This window comes from Leuresthes tenuis, unplaced genomic scaffold (assembly GCF_036924035.1).
Source record: "Leuresthes tenuis unplaced genomic scaffold, fLeuTen1.0.hap1 SCAF_1, whole genome shotgun sequence".
Classification (NCBI taxonomy): Eukaryota; Metazoa; Chordata; class Actinopteri; order Atheriniformes; family Atherinopsidae; genus Leuresthes; species Leuresthes tenuis.
This window is the reverse complement of record NW_027325355.1, coordinates 8,845,274-8,861,862: the sequence shown is the minus strand read 5'-3', so window position 1 is coordinate 8,861,862 and position 16,589 is coordinate 8,845,274. Positions and strand designations below refer to the sequence as shown.

The following is a 16,589-nucleotide window of genomic DNA, read 5'->3' as shown; positions in this document are numbered from 1 at the left end:
TGTTATCGGTCAACTTGAGACTCTCTCTCTAAAACCTTATAATCAGGTTAGAAATATAGGGGTAATATTGAACTCAGACCTGAACTTTAACAGCCACATTAAATCAATAACATCAGCAGCTTTTTACCATCTAAAAAACATGGCCAGAATCAAAGGAATAGTGTCTAAACCAGACTTAGAAAGACTAATCCATGTATTTGTCTCCAGCAGGTTGGACTACTGTAACAGCCTGCTCACTGGGCCCTAAACAGGCTGTAAGACAGCTGCAGTACATCCAGAACGCTGCTGCTCGAGTCCTAACTAGAGCCAGGAAACACAACCACATTAGTCTGGTGCTCAGGTCTCTGCACTGGCTTCCTGTCGCTCAGAGAATAGACTTTAAAACAGCTCTGCTTGTGTACAAGTCTCTTCATGGTCTAGTGCCAAAGTACATCTCTGACATGTTAGAGCCATATGAACAAACTCCTGCTGGTGCCCAGAGTCAGGACTAAACAAGGTGAGACTGCGTTTTAGTTTTATGCTCCTAATATCTGGAACAGTCTTCCAGAAGATGTGAGACAGGTCTCAACTCTAACTGTGTTTAAATCCAGGCTGAAAACAGTTCTATTTAGCTGTGTATATGACTCTCGTCACTTTTCATTCAATTGATTAATGATTATTTTTTGTTTTATGGAATTATTTTATTTGCATTCTTGTGATTTTATGTAGCTGTAAAGCACTTTAAATTGCCTTGTGTACAAATTGTGCTCTACAAATAAACTTGCCTTGCCACATGAAACACAATCGATGTCATTTATTCACTTGCTACTGTACTGTTTGCTACCAACAATCAATAAAGTATAATTAATTTGATTTAAAGCATATTTGTGAGAGTGATCTTTTTTTTCAATGCCGTTTATGCTTTTTACAGAACAATTGATATATTTAAGGATGGTTGAAGGCTGGTTAAAAGTAGTTAAATATTTCTGAAGCCGATTCTGATCTGTTTACATATCCAAAATGATGTAATATTGTTTTACATGCGCTTAGTTGGAGAAAGTTGGAGAGCAAACTCCAACAAAACAACATGAGGGAGGTGTGGAGTTTTTTCATCGGTGGCCATGAAAAAAAGAGTGGCCAGGGAATGGAAGGAGGCCACTGAGTTAAACTTGTTCTTTAACCCCTCTAACTCCTGATTCCTTACCATCTACCTCGGATGAAGTCCCGCACGGTCTTGACGTTTATTTTAGGTAGGGGAATGCCAGCTTTGCAGAGAACAGGGTCATCCACTAAAATCCGGTGCTGGACCCGCTCGTATGCCTCCAGGATGGTCGTCTTCTCCGGACTGGTGCGTGACCCATGAGGACAATGCAGCCACAAAAGTTTCACCAGTGTGTACATTAGCCTGTTGTGCTGAGCACTTATGTTTTGTTGTGCTGGTGCTTAGCGTTTGGCCATCTTTACTTTCTGTATCACAGCAGCATCAACAAGGTCGTCTCTTTTAGTGCGGCAGTACAGAGTGTTGCCCCAGTGCGTCCTGTACACTTGATTGAACTGCTGAGGCTGCTTGTCGTGCTCCTCCACGGCATTCCAGGCTTCCAGGATATTGTTCCTCTGCTCGGTGGTGAGTGACAGCTTGTCCTCTGTCAGGCCAATGTCCAAAAGAAGAGAGCAGAACTTTTCCAGCTGCTGAAAGCCAGGAAGAGGAGTTGGACTGCAGACATCCTCCTGTGCAAACAGTGACACACAAATGTTATGCCTGTTGCAGGTGTGATTTATCTAGTCTTATTTGCTTTTCATCTGCTTCTGTCTCTTGTGACTGCAAGTTTTTTAGATTTTGTAACGTTATGTTGACTTTGCGCACGACCACGTTGACTTGTTAAGCTTTTTCCTCAGTGATTGTTTCCTTCTTCTACACAAGCTTTAAATACTTTGCTACTGTTTTCACTGTTGTTTTAATGTCTAATTTAACTCCTGGCAAAGTGGCAACATTTGAAAACTCGTCTAACACTGGCTCATACGTAGCAGTTGAACGGCTTTAACTCCTGGAATAAAATGTACATCCACATCAACAAACAAACAGCTACTCACAAAGACTGGAAGGTGAGCACTAGCAATTTCATTGCTGGAGAGCCGGATGTGGGGCAGCTCAGCACTCAGCGCATTGTCACAGGTCTCCACCTCACTCTCGTAAGCCTCATCTGGCACATCTGGATCATGCTGCCCAGGCTGAAGCACCTCCTCCTCTGGATCCGGCCCATTGTTCACTATGTCTGCGAGAGAAAAAGGGCCCGATTCTCCTGTACTCTGACTAAACAGGTATTCCAACCCCAGCAGCTCATTAGAGGGGACATCAGCGGGAGCCTGGAAGTTTTCCTCCACAGTCTCTCCGAACAGCTGCAGACAGCGGGTGTTGAGGCGGTCGATAAGCGGTGCAGAGTAGATTCTGTGGTGCCGTCCTTTTCCCCCAAACACTGCATCAGAGCGGCGGTCAGAATTCCACCGTGCAATGCCACTTATCAGATAGACCTGATAGGGCCGGGCTGCGCAGTGGGAACCTGAACATCCCAATAAAACACATGAGATGACTCACAGTGACACGTGTGACATTTTATAAATATCCACACTACACCTGTGTACCTGGGAGCATGTTGGGCAAAGTTTTGTGGAATCCTTCCAGGCTGTTGTTGCCACGCAGACATTTGTAGTAGGGCACATCCACTTTGTTGATGGTTGTTGTACGCGCCACCCTATACATGTAGATGTTTGGAGGATCCTGGATGCACTCCAGGTGTCGCCGCTGCGCCGCCCACATCTCATCAATGACCGCTGCAAATACAAATGACGTACAGACACACAAACCGATTGTTGTGTACACTTTTTTTTTGCCAAACAACTAGTATTAATGTTGTAACTTTTAGTGTCAGGTCTTTATACCAGGTGTCTTGAAGAGGCTGACTCCACTCTCATCCAGCCCCGCGGGACCTTTCAGTTCCTCAATGGCCAGGTTGATGAGCCTAAACGTTTCCTGCGCCCCTTGTGTGACCCGTCGCACGTCATGTTTCAGCTGCTCCCTGGAAATAAAAAGGCGGATGACGTCCTCATCTGTCACAGCCTTCAGAGCTGTCGGGTCCTTGGCTCTGACAGCCTTGATGAGGAGCTCCATGTCTGCTCGGCTGTACGCCAGCACCGCCCCAGCAAGTGCAGACTTGAACTCTGCGTACTTGGAGTGAGACTCTGTACGGACGGCTGCATCGAAACGGTGAATCCAGTGAAAGATGTCCAGACGCACAACCATTCCACTGTCCACCCAAGACTGGAACAAAGTCTCCACAGCTGTTGGGCCCTGTGCACGGCAACACCCACGGTCCACATTCAGGATGCTGGGGACAGGTTGGTTGGCCAGCCGAAACCTCTCCATTACTCCACGGCACATAGGTCCCAGCTTCTCTGTGGACTCCTCACAGGTCAGCACAAAAGTCCCTATCTGGGAGAACTAATTTCCAATGCTGGTGAACCTGAGCCGTGACCCTCACCAGACAGCTTCTTCACTACCTAAAAAACATTTGGAGTTTGCATCCCAACTTAGTTGCTTGTTCTTCTATAATTTAACAGTGCATGACAATATGTTTATAATAGGAAATGTGTTCTGTATGCCACAATCTATGATTGTGTTTTGATTTACATACTTTCTTGGTGGAATCCATCTTTAGCACAGTGCCAAAAGTGGAGAGGATCTGGCTCCTGTCGTCCTGCACGTTGTCGGCCTCTGCCAGCAGGAAGGCGTGGCGCAGGAGCCGTGCAGACGGGAGATCTCTTGGAGGAGGCGGAGCCTGAAATGTGTGACCTACTGCAGAAACAATCCCTCCAGGTTTCACTAAGCTCATAAGGAGTGTGGTGTACAGGTCTTTGCACTGAAGGTGCTTCTCCGTGTGGTTTTCCTGTATCTGACGCCACACCTTGACCATAGTGTTCCCTTCGGTTCGGTCCCTCAGAAGACACACAACATTCTTGTCCACACCACGCCTGTTAGTGGAGGAAAAATTGGTAACTTTAGGTCTGTTCGAATAACTTCTTTAAAGACTGACACGTGCACACACGATGCTGAGTGAACTCAGGCAGGGAACACAGCTTGATGTGCCTCGCTCAGTTGTGTTATAATAACGGGATCCCATGCAAGCCACCGACCTATTGTGCCACCTTCTCCACCCCTGGCTCTTTGTGCAAGGCCCACAGCACAGGACCTCCGTCAGCATCGTGTACCAGTTGGATACGTCACAAATGTGACGTACCTGGAGTACAGATCAGCGAACAAAATTGTTGGTACCCCTCAGTTAAAGAAGGAAAAACCCACAATTCTCACTGAAAGCACTTGAAACCTACAAAAGTAACAATAAATAAAAATTCATTGAAAATTGAATAATCAAAATCAGCCATTACTTTTGAAATGTTGATTAACATAATTATTTAAAAAAAAAAACTAATGAAATAGGGCTGGACAAAAATGATGGTACCTCTATAAAAGATTGAAAACTATTTGACCAGAGTGACATGATTAACTCAGGTGTGTCCTTTAACTGACATCACAGGTGTTTCCAAACTCATAATCAGTCAGTCTGCCTATTTAAAGGGAGACAAGTAGTCACTCTGCTGTTTGGTGAAAAGGAGTGTACCACACTGAACATGGACAACAGAAAGCGGAGGAGAGAATTGTCCCAGGACATCCGAAAAAAATTTATAGACAAACATCTTAAAGGTGAGGCTATAAGACCATCTCTAAACAGCTTGAAGTTCCTGTGACAACAGTGGCTCATATTATTCAGAAGTTCAAGACCCACGGGACAGTAGCCAACCTCCCTGGACGTGGCCGCAAGAGGAAAATTGATGACAGATTGAAGAGACAGATCGTTCGAATTGTATCCAAAGAGCCCAGGACAACCTCCAAAGAAATTAAAGGTGAACTCCAAGGCCAAGGTACATCAGTGTCAGATCGCACCATTCGTCGTTGTTTGAGGCAAAGTGGACTTCATGGGAGACGACCAAGGAGGAAACCACTGCTGAAAAAAATCATGTTGACAAGCCACAAAGCTTCTGGGAGAATGTCCTTTGGACAGATGAGACCAAACTGGAGCTTTTTGGTAAGGCACATCAACTCCATGTTCATAGACTCAAAAACCAGGCATACGAAGAAAAGAACACTGTCCCTACGGTGAAACATGGAGGAAGCTCATGTTTTGGGGCTGCTTTGCTGCATCTGGCACAGGGTGTCTTGAATGTGTGCAAGGTAAAATGAAATCTGACGACTATCAAGGCATTCTGGAGAGAAATGTGCTGCCTAGTGTCAGAAAGCTTGGTCTCAGCCGCAGGTCATGGGTCTTCTAACAGGACAACGATCCAAAACACACAGCCAAAAACACCCAAGAATGGCTGAGAGAAAAGCGTTGGACTATTCTAAAGTGGCCTTCCATGAGCCCAGATCCGAATCCCATTGAACATCTGTGGAGCTGAAACATGCCATTTAGAGAAGACACCCATCACACCTGAGAAAACTGGAGCAGTTTGCTCATGAGGAGTGGGCCAAAATACCTGCTGACAGCTGCAGAACGCTCTTTGACAAATACAGAAATCGTTTAATTGCAGTGATTGCCTCAAAAGGTTGTGCAACAAAATATTAAGTTATGGGTACCATCATTTTTGTCCAGCCCTCTTTCATTAGTTCTTTTTTAAAAATAATTATGTTAATCAACAATTCAAAAGTAATGGCTGATTTTGATTATTCAATTTTCAATAAATTTTCATTTATTGTTACTTTTGTAGGTTTCAAGTGCTTTCAGTGAGAATTGTGGGTTTTTCCTTCTTTAACTGAGGGGTACCAACAATTTTGTCCATGTGTGTATATAATAACAATAATGATAATAACATATAACAATATATCATCAAATCCAGATGATTTTCAAGGAACTTTTCCTTTTACATGTTTAGATACAATGTAATCATTATTCAGCCATGATGTTTTTACTCTAACACAGCTGAATTGAGTTATACCCGGTGGTGGTAGCCAGACTTGTACAGGTACACATTACGACCCTTTCCAACACACTCATCGCCACGAGGACACTTCAGGGAACATCTCCAGACTCCTACAGGGCGCCACGCAAAGACACGGCTGTGGAAAAACAGGTGTGGTACAGGCAGAGCACCTCCGACGAAGCCTGGAGGTTCTGGAGGGGAAAACCACATGCGGTCTGACTTCATCACCCTTCGCCTCTTGAGCACACCAGTGATGTCCTTGTAGATTTGAACGGCAGTGAAGAGACCTCTCTCTGTGTCCTCCTTTAGCCATGAGATGTCAGCTGCTGGAATGCCATTTGGGTTTTCCCAAAGACGTACCCAGCCCTCTAACTCCACCTATAACACGCACAACACGTACAAAGCTAAGTTGTTTTTATTATTTGTAACATGCAATGATACACATGGAGCACAGTTTAAAGAAGCGTCTCACACTTATGTTTGCATTCACTGTAAATGTTACTTACAGGTGAGTCACTTAGAGGTGATTTCAGTGGATAATCCTGGCCTTGGGATGCGGACGGGGCTTCAGTTGGCTGTGCAGCAGATTCTAGCTGATTGGGCGGGATCCTGGATATGCGCTTCTTGTGTGGCAGCTTGGGTGGTGCGGTGGACTCTTGCAGCTTGGGTGGTGCGGTGGACTCTGGCAGCTTGGGTGGTGCGGTGGACTCTTGCAGCTTGGGTGGTGCGGTGGACTCTGGCAGATTGGGTGGTGCACTGGACTCTGGCAGATTGGGTGGTGCAGTGGACTCTGGCAGCTTGGGTGGTGCGGTGGACTCTGGCTGCTTGGGTGTTGCGGTGGACTCAGGCTGCTTGGGTGTTGCGGTGGACTCAGGCTGCTTGGGTGTTGCGGTGGACTCAGGAAGCTTGGGTGGTGCGGTGGATTCTGGCTGCTTGGGTGGTGCGGTGGACTCTGGCAGATTGGGTGGTGCACTGTACACTGGCAGCTTGGGTGGTGCACTGTACTCTGGCAGCTTGGGTGGTGCGGTGGACTCTGGCAGATTGGGTGGTGCACTGGACTCTGGCAGATTGGGTGGTGCAGTGGACTCTGGCAGCTTGGGTGGTGCGGTGGACTCAGGCTGCTTGGGTGTTGCGGTGGACTCAGGAAGCTTGGGTGGTGCGGTGGATTCTGGCTGCTTGGGTGGTGCGGTGGACTCAGGCTGCTTGGGCAGTGAAGAGGGGTGAAAAAGCCTTTGGGAAACACTGGAGTCTGGCAGCTTTACCTTGTCTCTGGAACCAGAATCTTCAGTCTTAGACTGGGTAGAGTCTAAAAATGTATCAAATTTTTTATCTTATATTATGACTTATTTACATAAAACTACTTAATATAAATTAACTGATGTGTCTTACTTACGTTCCACAGACTCGCATGCAGCTACCATCTCAGCTTCATCACCGGGCCATAATGAAGGACTATACTTAGAGGTGCTTTCCTGCAGTTGCTGGACAATAAGGCAGTGTAACAATCAGAATGTATGATATACCATGTTTCACTTACCAAACACAATCAAGCATACTTACAACACTGAACACTCAACACTTAGTTGATTAAATACCACCTATTTGAGTATTTGTTATTTTCTGTGTAATTCTAACCTTTCTCTTTCTGAACACTTACTTTCTCCTTCTCATAAATATACTTTCTGAACCTCTTCATCGTCACACTTGTGATGTGGGTCACCGGTGTGTTCAACCACCTCCTCACTGAGCTGTAGGCCTTCTGTGCTCTGTCTGTCTCGCTGTCAGTGAACTGCTCTGGCTTTTTCTTGAATCTTCCATGCTGACTGTAGAGCTCCCACATCTCCTGAAAGCTGCTGTCCTCGAAGCCTTTCTGACCATAGATGCACCTGTCGATGTTTGCCTCAAGGACAATGGAGACTTGTGGGAAGCTCTCTGCATACTCAGCGAGGAAGTCTTTCACCCACTGGTTCACTGCCTCTCCTCTCTTTTGTGTGTTTGACTTCTCTACCCTGTGCTTGTCAATTATGCTGGAATGATATATATTACCTTAATTCAAACAAGGATCATTTATATCATCAGACTGTGACAAACAGATTAGTAATTGAACCAAGAATGAAACACATGTGTAAACATGCCACCAAATTTGGCATATTATATATATCCTGAGCGTGCCTGAGGCGACTGTGGAAAGGAACGACTCCCATTTAACAGGAAGAAACCTCTTGCAGAACCAGACTCAGGAAGGGTGGCCAAAAAAAAACAAACAATTTGCTTTAAACCTTTATATTGTCAAGCATTTGCATGACTAAGAGCATAGTTTACCTGTGGAAGGGGTTCCATGGTGTAAAGGTCAGCACTCTGGACTTTGAATCCAGTGATCCGAGTTCAAATCTCGGTGGAACCTTCATGGTTGTGTTCTGGAAAGAAGATGAGTGGATGAGGTTAGTCACACCAGAGTGTGTGATTGACCAATTCCAAAGAGAGGGCTTAAATTGGTTAATATTGGAAAAAGTGAAACATTCAGCTGAGAGGGTCTGTGCTATTTGCCTTCTCACCTCTGTGTGTCACTAATTGAATCTATTTGATTTCTTCTTGCATATTCATTGGCAATGCATATATTTTTCCATGCTCTCCATTTGGAATTTGGACACAGAAGCCAAAGGAGAAGGAAACAGGAAAAACAATCCCATGGTAACAATCAGCAACAAGGAGAACTACTCAAAAGCCTGCATAATTAACCCGGTGCCCACCCATGGGCCAACCAATCATCCAATCAAGCAGCAGCAATTTCTGCCTGCTGGGATCTGAGCGCCAACTCCATGCGGTGCGCACAAGTTGGTACTGATTTAGGAAAAAGAGGATTGTACAATTTTACTCCTTGGTATGGATACTCTTTCAAAAAAGTCCAAAAAATAAAATATGTGGTTGACAAAACTGTGTGACTCAGTCCTTCAACACAAAAGGCAGGCAAAGGAGAATCAGCTGTCCTCTCTATCTAATCATGGGAGGATGGCCTGACTACGATCAGCGACCTGAGCAGCAAAGAATAGATAGACATGATAAATAGTTATATATATGTACACACTAGTCTCCAATACTACTATGATAAAAAGAGATCCAATGCACAGGTCCAAGTTGTACAGGAATGTGTTGTAGAAATTTGTTCTATATTTTTGTTGTAAATCCACAACAGGTTTCATCATCTGCTAATCCTGGAGGAGACACTAGTTGTAAAGGAATTTATTAATACATAAAAATGCTTATATTATAAGACTGAAACATCCTTGAAAAGCAGATCACTGTAAAGACATACATATAATATTGTGATTATGTCAGTGGAAATGTAAAGGCAACAATATTGTTGACTTTACATTTCTTTTAACATCTTGTAAAAATATAACAATGTAAACATAAAAACAGCAACCTCAAAACAAAACAGCATGTTACCTGGATGGAAAACCATGCGTCTCTACAGTCTGAAGGAAGAAATCTTGGGCTGTTGATGCCTTGTTGTTATTGGCAGCGTGTCGGTACATGATCTTTGTGAGCATTTGGAAAACATAAACCCCACATAAAAAACACATTAAACATTAACTACAATACTATAAGAATAATAAATGAATGAACTATTGTTCCATGTGGGATATTAGACTTAAAGCTATACTTACCTTTCTGGCATGTAGCACAGCACTTAGTAAAAATTTAAACATGAACAACTCCCCCTCCCTCCAAAGTCTCACCCTCTTGCCCCTGCCTGACCTGTGACGCTCCCCTCCTCCCTGACGTGTGAGGTGAGAAAGTGATGGTGCGTTCCATCTCCCCCGGATGTCGGAGCGGAGAATGTTGTCAAGTTATCAGCGGTCCAGTTACCACGTCCATCAAGGCTATTCTTGTGCTTGCCGTGTCTGAATATAAACAACTTGTGATCTACCAGGCTAATGTTAGCATGGCCTGCGTTGTAGTTCGCGTGTAGTTTCAACACCTGGTGGCTTGCTTTTACATTTTAGTGCGCCATAAGCTTATTAGGAGCATTTAAGATGACAAAAGAAAAGTGTAGAATTGCCTGAAAGAAAAGTATAGCTTTAACAAAATTAAGTTGAATATTATATCACACACTATAATCTCCATGGGGACACTGACCTTCCTTGAAGAGACATCTATTCCAAACATTACCACACCATATCTGTGAAATAAAAATGTATCAATTGTTTAATGCAGCTACATCGTGGTCCATTACACCAGATTCCAGAACTCTGCAGAATGTATGCCATAGACCATTTTTTAAATTAATATATAAATATATAATGTCCATGTGATGTCCTTTGCTGTCAGCTTACCTGATCAACTTGTGGTTGGTATCTATATGTACGAGTGACAGAGGAGCTGCGACATTGTAGGTCCTTCTCACAACACATCCGAGGTTTGTCATTCTCTGTAGTATTCCTAGACTATCAACCCGGTGCATTGAATCCCACACTCTGTCCACTGAACTCTGTGGCCTAAAGCCCTAAGACGACCTTTTACCATTCTGTGACCTGTAGGAAAAGAAGTGAAAACCACTTTTATTTAAGATATATTGATTGATAATCATGTGAACAAACAATTTAGGCATTTCACTTTTTCTCAGGTATACATGCTATGATGACCGTTGTTATGATAATGTCCAGGACTCTCCACTAAGGCACAGACTAGAAAATTGAAAAAATAATATTGATAGCCTTTAGGCTATAAAAATAGCAGTCATTAAAGTAGCCGGCCCTCAGCTAGACTTAGTTGTGGAGGCTATATGGCCGGCAGCCGGCGCCTGTGGAAAGCCCTGTCATTTCAAATGTTACTATTATGACACAAATCTTTTTATAATGCTATGGACAAGTGCATGATATAATTCAAAGAAAAACTTTCTGTAAAAAGCACCAACCAAAATTCTGGGAGTCTTGCTTGATGGCAGAGACCAAGCTGTCAAGTTCATCATCTGTCATTTTACTGTAGCCTTCCCTTTTTGAGAGGCCCCACTGTCGCATTCTGCGTTTCAGTGTTCTCACTGATACACCAGCAGTGTGGAAATACAGGGGGCAGAGAGGTCAATTTCAATCAAATGCTGGACGTGGTCTTTGGAAAAAAACATATGCCGGCTTGTTTACAGATACGAGACTTGTGTTCTTTTCACTGATTTTTACTGTGGTCTTCATCGTCGGCTTTCACCACAAGTACACCGTAGAACTGATAAAACACAAATGATGTACAAATATTACATTACACATGCCTCAACTAAAAGAAAATATATTATTTACAAACATAAACTTATATACCACTTCGGCCTGCAAGTGGACAAACCGGTAAACTTAAAACCGCTTATGGTCTTCGTTGATTGCTTTCTTAATTGGATCCATATCAATGATACCAGTTTACCGGACCGCTTTTTAAAACCGGAAGTGACATCACCGTCACCTTAAACTAAACTTATCAAGTTTTAACTTTTAACTTTTACCTAACACCAAATGTTATTAACTACATCCTTTAAACATTGCTAAACAATAAATATAAACATCAAAACACTTAAAACAAACGTGTCATACGGACTTCCTCTATGGCCATAAAATCATAGCTGCATCTAGTGGCGAAACATAAATATAACTGCCGTTACATTGCCTATTTGACAGTTTAAAGTGGCTGCACGTGCACTTTTTCTATCTGGCCTCAGTACATTTCTGAAATGTATTCATTTGTGTTTGGAAAACATTGGAAACTTTATTTCTGAGCCCACATCAGTGGGTTCTGGTTGTTAACACATAGATGAGGAGACAGTTCAGTGTGTGAGGATAAAAGCAGAGGAGAACCTGGGACATCTGAGCAGATCTGGGATCAGCACCTTGGATATCAGCAGGGATTCTTAGGAAGGAAGGAAATGGGATGAATCTGCAGACTGCAGGAAGATCTGTTAACAGTCTGCAGACTAACGTGAGACAATAATATTTGTGTGTGTTTGGTATCCAGAAGAATTCAGACAGATGAAGTCACTGTGAGCTGAGCAGTGCTGGAAGATGATATGACAGAGTGACCTAAATGAGTTTTATGTGTGCGCTCATTTCCAGTGTTTGACAAAGATTGAAAAGTGAATTTATTTGACTGATTCCTTCCCAATGTGATGTATGTCAAGAAGCTGTCTGTGTTGAGTGAGCAGCAGCGCCTCCTGCAGGTGTAAAAAACTTACAGCACCTCGTATTCCCAGGCGGTCTCCCATGCAAGTACTAACCAGGCCCAACCTTGCTTAGCTTCCGAGATCGGACGAGATCGGGCGTGTTCAGGGTGGTATGGCCGTAAGCGAGATAATCAGTCACAAATCAGCTTTTTATAGATGCTGAAACAACATCTATTACTGTGTTCTGACTTCTAAAATATAATGTAACTGTTTAAAAATGAGCAATTTGTGATGATTTCATCTAACTAAGCAGCCTCGGTCTCTCTGTGTGACGCTGAACACAAAACTACACACAGGGAACAGAAGAGGTCGACAGACACAAAGTTATCTGAGAGTCTCACTTTCAGCTGTAGAGAACCAACACAAGAGAAGAACATGTGCAGGATCAGCATCAGCCTCTCAAGCCAATTATGTGAAAAACTAGAACAAACATATGGTTCCAGCAGCTATATAATATATATTTGTCATGGTGACTTTTGCTTACAGCCAAACCACCCTGAACACGTCCGATCTTGGACACATGAGGAAATTGGTCATCTTCAGCTGCTGCTGCTTTGTTGGCAGACACGAAGTGATCTGAGAGTCTCAGTTTCAACTGCAGAGAATAATCACTTCAGGGAAGAAGATGTGCCCACTACAAGTCAGCCTTTCTCGGCAATTATCTGGTTACATAGAGGAACTGTATGATTCCAGTACCTATATAATGCACATTTGTCACAGACATTGTTGCTTATGGCCACACCACCCTGAACATCCCTGACCTCGTCTGATCTAGGAATCCAAGCAGGGTTGGGCCTGGTTAGTACTTGGATGGGAGACCGCTTGGGAAAACCAGGTGCTGTAAGCTTTTTCTCTACCACCTGCATGTCTTTTGTTGCAATGTCTGATGACCCTGTGACACATGAGGAAGTTGGTCATCTTCAGCTGCTGCTGCATTGTTGGCAGACACGAAGTGATCTGAGAGTCTCAGAGTTTCAACTACAGATAATAATCACATCAGGGATGAAGATATGCCCACTACATATCAGCCTTTCTCGGATATTATCTGGTTACATAGAGGAACTGTATGATTCCAGTACCTATATAATGCACATTGTTCACAGATATTGCTGCTTACGGCCACACCACCCTGAACACGCCCATTTTTCTGATGAGCAACAGGTGTGGGAGCCACAGAGTGCAGCAGCAGGTCTGAGGAGCTCTCGCTCCAATTGTTTGCTGAGTGTTTTTGTCTTTCCTTCCTTTCTTTTGTGTGTTTTTCCCGCAATATAGATATAGATCTTGATTCTTTTTCTGTGTGGGGATTATCCCTCCCCATCAGCGCAGGCGGTGGGGAGGCGCTTTTTGTTCTGTTTTGTTTTTCAGATGGATGATTTGGTGGAGGCAGTGGACCGGCTGGACGAGACAATGGACAAGTTAACTGGGAAAATGGTGACAGAGAAGGATATAGGAGAGGCTTCCTATAAAAAAGAGCTAACAATGGTCATAGATATTGAGGGGCCAGAGAAGGTGACAATTATTAACCTTCTGAGGACGATACGCATGCTGTGCGGAGGAATTCTGGGGTGTAGGCCCTTGGGGCCAACATCCTATGAAATCCCTTTAAGCAACGAAATAGCAAGAGACAAATTAATGGATGGCTTCAAGATGGGAGCAATGGTGGTAACGGGGAGGAAACTGGTAAATGATGAACTGATTGTCTCTTTTCTAAATTTGCCAGCATACGTTTCGGATCAGGAGATCTTGGAGAAATTGCGAGGATGGGGAGTGGAAGCAGTATCCAAAATAAAGAGGAGAATGTGGCCTGGAACATCGATTGTGGATGGCACAAGGTTTGTCAGGGTGAGATTCACAGATGCAGTACAGTCTCTGCCATACTCTGCAAAATTCAACACTGCCAACGGACACCACTTCTTCAGGGTCATACACGATAGACAGGTAAAGGTATGCCGATTATGTTTGCAGCCGGGACATATTGTCTGAGAATGCCCAGAATTTGTGTGCCACAAATGTGGTGGTCAAGGGCACTATGCCAGGGAGTGTGTTGAGGGAGGAGAGCGATGTATAGTCTGCTGCAACCCGTTAACAAACTGTGTGTGTGCTAGTGCAAGTGAGGAGGATGGGCAAGACTCAACAGGAGATGAAGAATCTGATGGGCTGGGGGAGGTGGATCTGGAGGTGAGTGAGCCTCCGGGAGTGAAAATTACCCCAGACTCCCTGATATATTCCGCTGGGCAGGCTCCAGAAGTTGGGGGGGACTCGAAAAATGGGTCCTGCCTGCGATCTGGCGGGGGGAGCCCGAAAAATGGGCTCTACCCTGGATACCAAGGACCAGGCTGTGGAGCTGGCACAGGGAAGGGCTCAGGTAAGCTCACATACTAAATATAGAGGCGAAAAAACAAGTGAAGAATATGCAACCAACTCAGTGGCTACTTCGAAAAGAAGTGAACGGAGGCAGCAAACGCCCGAGCTGGGGAGTGAGCCCCTCCCAGATACATGTTTATCGCCTATGGGCCCAAGCGAACCCCCCCCCAGCTCAGGCTTGGAGATGGATCGCCAGCTACTGACGGCAAGAAAAAGGGCGCCTTTGGAGAGAATCGGTCAAAAAGTGCGGAAAAAACTAAAATGAAGGGTTTGGCCAGATAAGTAGACTGTACATCTCCCTTTTCCTTATGCTCACTATCTTTTCACAAAATGTGGCGGGGCTGAGGAACGAAAAGAGGATGGAGGAGTTCTTCCTGAGTGTAGATTGTGATATAGTTGTGTTGCAAGAAACTAACTGGGATGGTGATATACTAGCAAAAATAGAGAAATTATGGGTAGGCAGCATTTATATCTCAAATGGAGTAAATAAATGTTGTGGGGTAGCTGTATTAATAAAAAATAGCAAGTTATTTAAAGATATAAAAGAAATACATAGAGATGACCAGGGTAGGCAATTAATATTAGACCTAAATTATGAAAATAATATTATTAGACTGATAAATAGCTATGCCCCCAACATTGAAACGGAGAGAAAGAGGTATTTTGAAAATCTAAAGGGATTCATAAGCACCAACACGATCCTAATAGGAGATTTGAATGTGGCACTCTCACGACTAGATGTCTCGGCGGCAAATGTTTTTAAAAATGACAGCAGCAGAAGAGCTTTATTGAATATAATGAATGAAAATGATTTAATTGATATATGGAGATTATTAAATAAAGACAAGGTAGCTTTTTCAAGGAAGAGCGTAATCAAAGGAATATTGAAGCAAACTAGAATAGATCTATGCTTAATAAGTAGAAATATTGTTCAATGGATAAATACAATTGATTATAGAAGCAGCCATATTAGTGACCATGGTCCGATCATTTTAACGTTTAAGGACCGCCAAGTCACAAATAAGTTTAATCTATGGTGCTTCAATAATAGTTTACTTGAAGATAGTAAATATATAAATATCATTAATAATCAACTAGATTATATAAATGAAGAAGTGGACATAATACAGGAACCTTTAGAATGGTGGGAACACGTTAAAACAAGATTGAAAACAAAAACGATTCATTACTGTATCAATAAGAAGTGGGAAGAAAATAGGGTAGAGAGGCAACTGAAGAAGGAAATAAATAAAGAACAGGTAAGGTTGGATGATGATCCCAGCCGGGATACATACAAACTGTCTCTCTTGATGAAGCGCCTGGACGATTTGGGCAGGAGGAAATGTCAAGGGGCTTGCGTAAGGGCAAGGGTGCAGCATTGGGTGGAGGGGGAAAAATCGACAGCATTCTTCTTGGGATTGGAGAAGAGAAACAAAAATAGGTCCATGATAACTTCCTTACTGAATGACCAAGAGGTGGAGGTGTGCGAGGAGGGAGACATGATGGAGGTCAGTCGGCTGTTTTATCAAAGACTCTTTAGCTCTGACACACTAGATAGAACTCACGCGAATCATCTATTCTCACTAATTAAAAACAAATTAACTAAGGAAGAAGCCCAGATAACTGACAATAAAATATTCAAATTAGAAGTTGAGGGGGCAATAATGTCATTAGGGAACAACAAGAGTCCGGGACGGGATGGGATGACAACTGAATTCTATAAAACTTTCAGTGATAAATTGGTACCGATTCTGACGAAAATCTATACAGAAATAACGGAAAATAAAAACATAGTTATACCTAGAACATTTAATGAGGGAATAATTAAATTAATATATAAAAATAACGGAGATAGAAATAACTTGAATAATTATAGACCGATAAGCTTGTTAAATACGGATTATAAAATATTTATGAAAATACTGGCTAATAGAATCAAACCCATAATGCCACATATAATAAATAAAAACCAGGCCTACAGTGTACCGAGTTGGACAATATATGACACCATACTGAC

The 16,589-nt window shown here is 43.3% G+C and overlaps 2 protein-coding genes, 2 non-coding genes and 1 pseudogene across 4 annotated transcripts in view; 3 read left to right on the top strand and 2 right to left on the bottom strand.

Moving 5' to 3' along the window:
• The window catches only part of LOC140291438 (uncharacterized), an 873,052-nt gene that overhangs the window by 576,147 nt on the left and 280,316 nt on the right, over positions 1 to 16,589 (top strand). The window lies entirely within an intron of this gene.
• LOC140291873 (NLR family CARD domain-containing protein 3-like) overlaps positions 1 to 16,589 on the bottom strand; it is a 323,587-nt gene that overhangs the window by 199,708 nt on the left and 107,290 nt on the right. The window lies entirely within an intron of this gene.
• trnaq-uug (transfer RNA glutamine (anticodon UUG)) lies at positions 8,342 to 8,413 on the top strand. The gene has a single exon. It is a non-coding gene; the product is annotated as a tRNA-Gln (tRNA).
• On the bottom strand, positions 12,214 to 12,332 carry LOC140299880 (5S ribosomal RNA). The gene has a single exon (XR_011914776.1). It is a non-coding gene; the product is annotated as a 5S ribosomal RNA (ribosomal RNA).
• Positions 12,937 to 13,055, top strand: LOC140315860 (5S ribosomal RNA; annotated as a pseudogene).